The sequence below is a fragment of the Octopus sinensis genome, linkage group LG10 (genome assembly GCF_006345805.1).
Source record: "Octopus sinensis linkage group LG10, ASM634580v1, whole genome shotgun sequence".
Classification (NCBI taxonomy): domain Eukaryota; kingdom Metazoa; phylum Mollusca; class Cephalopoda; order Octopoda; family Octopodidae; genus Octopus; species Octopus sinensis.
This window is the reverse complement of record NC_043006.1, coordinates 74,268,506-74,274,430: the sequence shown is the minus strand read 5'-3', so window position 1 is coordinate 74,274,430 and position 5,925 is coordinate 74,268,506.

The following is a 5,925-nucleotide window of genomic DNA, read 5'->3' as shown; positions in this document are numbered from 1 at the left end:
TGACGAAAAATGCGAGCGATGTAAAGTACGCAGGCAAAGCAGAGTTATAACAGAGTAATTTCTTCATTTAACGGTATTTTCATAACGTTTTCAAATAGCCAGATAACCGAAGAGATGTGTTGTGGATTCCACTTCGGCATCTGAAATCAGAGTTTATCTTGACTACGAGTATGTAACATATTGTATAGATATATATATTATATATATATATATATATATATAATATATATATATATAATATATATGCCTATATATATATATATATATAAGCGTATACTTATATATATTCATTAGTGTATTTCTTTATTATCAGTCGTTTGTAGACGAAACTATAACATATCTCTGTCATAATGTCTTCTTTACGAAACAGTATCATCTAGTTGCAAGTTTTCGCTGAATACTTTATATTTTAGAGATTTCCCACTCCTATACGGATTTTCTTCAGTACAACTAATAAGCATCAACTCAGCCTAAGTATATTTGATGGTTGTTGAGTCTTCTGAGTTGCTATGCCCTTTGACAGGTCTTGTTTTTCCTCAGACAGGGTGACCGAGATTTACCCTCCTCACCAAGCCAGCTTCTTTCTCAATGTTGACAGCGCTTCTGCACATACATGTAAAGGCATGGGAAATTTTTTTGAAAAAAACTGATGCCCAGTCATGAAATTTCCTTTTATGAACACCACTGCTGTTCATCCTAGGGAAGAGCCGCTGACTTGAGCCAAATCGTCATCAGTATCGTCGTAAGGGTTGTCGTTAGAAGAAAAATACTTAGAATAGATACCACATGCCATTTAAGAAAAAGAAAGTATAGAAAATATATTGCAAAGAGCTTCCGGTTTGGAGAAAGTTATTATCACAACTGAAATCTCTCCACTTCTGTTTCATTTCGTAATCTAAACAAGGCTAGAAGAAAGACGGCAGCCATTATACCATGATAGGATTTGGGTAGTTAATGGAATGAGAGAGAATATGGTCATGGGTGTAGACTGGACAGAGCCGAGTGGACAGTCTGGCAAACAACTAGCGGACAGAATCAAATAAACAGAATAGTCAAACTGGACCGAACCGAATGGCTAAGTGGCACTTCCGTCGATTACGGCGTCGCAGGCGCCCTTGCCTCTAAAAATTCTGGCAATTTACTGTCCTTCTCGCGCAACTTTTGCTGATCGATCTCCCAGATTTGGCGAGTGGCAAAAATGACCTGGACAGAATTTGAACTCAAAACACACAGAGCCGGAATAAATAGCATGGGACATTCTATGTAACGCTTTAATTTTTGCACCAGTTCACCGGCTTTCTTATCACTAATGGTAGAATCTTAATTGAGGTTTCTTGATTTATATCATTAACTTTGCTCTCGTCCATATTACTATCTCGAGACAACTTTCTGGGTCAAAAGTTATCAGGTTATTGGTCAATTTTTAATTAGCTTGTGACAGTTATGTCTATCAGCAAAACGCACTAGTCATAATAGTCATTTCCAGTAGGTGCTAAATATGTAATATGAATGATACAGTCTTACACATATAAACAGTATTGGTATTGTATAACTGACAAGAATATATCGTTAACATTCTCTGCAAAGCTGAATGCTGTCTACATGCATAGAAAAGGACTCCAGAAGTTATTTCAGTGAGTGTCGTTTTTAATCACTGTACAAATATGATGATAGTTTCTGTATTGCTTCACTATCTCAGTCGGTTCATAACCATTATTTGACTTCAACTAAATTAATATTGATATATATATACATATCTAGTAATATTATGTTACACAGAAGATGTCCGCAAGAGAAATCATACAATTTCTCCGTGAAACAATTTACATTTCGCCTTCAAAATACTTTCACTGCATATAAACAATAAATCTCTATGGGCTTCAGTTTTATCAAAGCCATTTTCAAGAATGTCTCTTATGATAAATATGATTAGGCCTGTAACAAGAATACTGGGGAATATAGTTATTATAAACATAAATGTAGCAGATGATCGGATAGGTGCTGAACTACTTGTATCATAAGCGTAATTATTATGTGTCAGTGCCACGTATCGAGGAAGTGTTCATGACTCTTTATTTACAAGAGAAGTCCATTAAGCAAAGGCCTCCACCGGTCAAATTGATCACACTGCTGCACATGTATAAGCAAACGTACAAAGACTTTAAGGCAGGTTGGCATTTCTCCATGCATACCACGCTCCCATCAAAATATCTTCGATGTGTCTAAGGGGGCCGTTAGAGATACCGTAAGACAACTCGTATAATTTTATAACAGTTCCGCCAATCCACCAAATTAAATTTGTACTTTTTATCAACCCTGAAAGGAAAAACTGCAAATTTACCTCGGTGGGATTTGAAATCGCTTCGCAGAGAATCGGGAAAAATCGTGATGCGTTGTATTTACTGACTCACTGCCTATTTCGATTAAATTCAAAAAGGAACTCATAAATACAAAGAACTCACTGTAATAAACAACAGTGGATTCGTGACATTTGAGATTATTTCGATGGTTTTAATGATGGAGGAAAGCGTTAAGAGAGGTGAACTTCGGAAGTCAGATTTATTGTCATTAAAGCCGCCTTCGGACTATGGCTGAACGTGATTTTCTGCCCCGAGGAAGTTCTTTTCCAAGTGACCGACGGTGAAAGGTGTGTGGAAGATTTACCAGTTGCTGACTTCTTCTTCTTCTTCTTCTTCTTCTTCTTCTTCTTCTTCTTCTTCTTCTTCTTCTTTCTTCTTCTTCCAATCAGGACTCACGCCATTAGCCACAAAGAATAATCTCTAATTCGAGCCTACTCTAAGCTACTAAAATGCGTGTGGCAACTTGAAGATCCTCTCACCACACGTAATAGACTGGCGGTTGCACGGACGCGAAAGCTACGTTGTTATCCTCATTCTGTAAACAGTGGCTTTTAACGGGTGGAGAGCTGAACCATCCTGGGGTACAGAGGATTCGCAATCTAGACTAGGGTTTGAAAGTTTACCACACCATAGTGGGTTACACCAAGGTTCCTCTGTTTTATGGGAGGAGTAGGAAGAAAGAGTGAGAGAAAGTTGTGGTGAAAGAGTACAGCGGGGTTCACCACCCCTCCCTGCCGGAGCCTCGTGGAGCTTAGGTGTTTTTGCTCAATAAACACTCATAATGCCCGGTCTGTGAATCGAAACCGCATTCTTACGACCGCGAGTCCGCTGCCCTAACCACTGGGCCATTGCGCCTCCACACAGCTGCTGTTGGACGCAAGTCTCCTCTCACCATGCTTCCGGTGTAATGCCGAGGCCGACACTGCTTGACCCCAGTCAATTTGCAAATATTGCCGTTAGAACATTGAAAAGCCTAAGTATGTCACCGATCGTTCGAACAGCTCCCTCAATAGTACTAGATTGATACATCATTATGGGTCACGAAAGAATGTAATGCACAGTTAACCACAATGGGATTTGAATTAATATGGCAGACAGTTCTAAAATACAATAACATTGCAAGGTAGTCTAAACGATTTTATAAAGAAGCTGTTAGTTGCTGAATTCATGTGTTTGTATTTACTATCCAAATGAGAATGTTTTCGTGTTGTCGGGATAATAACTACGCGCATGATATAGCAAAGTACCAAACCTAAAGTTTAGCAAGGACAGTATAAAACTATTGAATTATAAGTATAGGTACAGCTTATTAGACTATAAGACCATTGAATGTAAAGTAACAATACTATTGCCGTTTTCTGAGGCATTTTAAATTTTATTTTTACCTGTTTCTGTCGTTGGACTGCGACCATGCTGGTGCACCGCCTTAACAAGTTATTAGTCGAATGAATACACAGTACTTTTTGTTAAACCCCACGACTTATACTAGCGACGCTTTTGATGAACCGCTAAGTTACGGGGAGTTAAACAAACCAACACTGGTTGTAATGCTGTGATGAGACACAAACACAAAGACAAACAGACAGACAGACACGCACACAGACACACACACACACACACACACACACACATACGACGGGATTCTTTCATTTCACAAATTTCAAATACAATGACAAGGTTTTAGTCGGTTCTAGAAAGGCATTTGCTGAAGATTCAACGCTGTGGGACTGAACTAAGAACCATGTGGTTGAAAAGCAAACTTATTACCTCCCAGCTGCATCTGTTTATCTTATTAAGTAAACGAAAGTAAAAATCAATAACAAATGTAGGATGAGAGATTAAGATAACAGTTAAGAGTGAAAAACATAATAACAATAACAGTAGAATGGATAGAGTTCTTGACCAAAGTCATTTTAATTCATTTACACATTCCTGCAAGTAATCTTTATCATAGCTGATATATTTCACTGGTAAGGCGGCGAGCTGGCAGAAACGTTAGCACGCCGGGCGAAATGCTTAGCAGTGTTTCGTCTGTCTTTACGTTCTGAGTTCAAATTCCGCCGAGGTCGACTTTGCCTTTTATCCTGTCGGGGTCGATAAATTAAGTACCAGTTGCACACTGGGGTTGATGTAATCAACTTAATTCCTTTGTCTGTCCCCCTCGATGTTTAGCCCCTTGTGGGCAATAAAGAAATAAGACACGTTAGAACACCAGGCGAAATGCTTAGCAGTGTTTCGTCTATCTTTACATTCTGTTCAAATTCCGCCGAGGTCGACTTAGCCTTTCATCCTTTCGGAGTCGATAAATTAAGTGCTAGTTGCGTACTGGTATCGATCTAATCGACTGCTCCCTCTCCAAAAATTTCGGGCCTTGTGCCTAGAGTAGAAAAGGATATATTTCATTGGATTTTTTGCACTAATTTTGAAACAGTCCGTGTTTTACCATGGCAAGAATATTTTTTAAGATATGACTATCTGTATATTTTTGTTCCTGTCGGTCTTATGCTCTGAGATACACACTGAACTACTTTATAGAATCATATTTGAATGTAGAAATAAAGGTATAAGTTCATATTTATGCGCTAACTTTTTAACAGATTTGTTTTCATTTTTTGTAGGATTATAACCTATCTAAATTAAGCCTGAAGCATGTTTTCCAGTTTGTGGTAGGGTCACCGCCTTATCACAACGACAGCTTATGAAAACTGATCTTATAAAGATACACAAATAATATTTTGATTGACAACCTACGCTCACAAGAGTCGACACGGGGACCTCATTAAATTTGTATAGCGTATTGAAATGATTTGCGCGTTTCCTTGAAGAAAAAATAACCACCAGCTGGTTGTGCAATACCAATAGTTTGGGGTGAGGAGAAATATGTTTCTTAAAAAATGATTGTACAAAATCATTAGCGCCAACCTGGGTTCGCAAGTAGAGTTCTATCCTATATTGAAACACTGCGTATTGCTATTTTCCTGCAAGATAGTCTCTGCTTTATTGAAGGCGAAGGAATAGATATTGGGGAAGCTTCAATTGCTGGTGGTTCTTGTAAACTTTCGCCAAGTTCCTGGGAATAGAAGCCAGTAGAAGAATAATAAATTCAACTTGTTTTACACAAGCCATTTTGAACAACGTTAGGAGGGATTTAGGTCTGTCAATCAATAATTCAGACCTCCTCTCATTTGAAAAGGATGTCGTAGTGACTGTAAGTTACTACAGAAATCAAATTTTGGATTAGCACTTTACTTCAAAGTGGACGTTCCTTTCTATTATTGTCATGGCATTAATAGACTGGACATCTTGTAAGTGGATGGTGACTTTCTGTAGTTTGATCACTACAAAGCTTTAATGCTGTTTTATTGCATTTAAAAGGATCTTATGTTAACATGGAGATCCTTTTTAACGTAATTCAATGCAATAGCGACTATGGGTTTTTTGTAGCGATCTTAAAATAGCTACCATATGAATGTCTCTATGCTTGTAGGACAGTTGAGATTTTACAGAGCACCATCATAATAGAATTTACTAATCAAGTATTCATATATTCGCGGAAGAAATAATA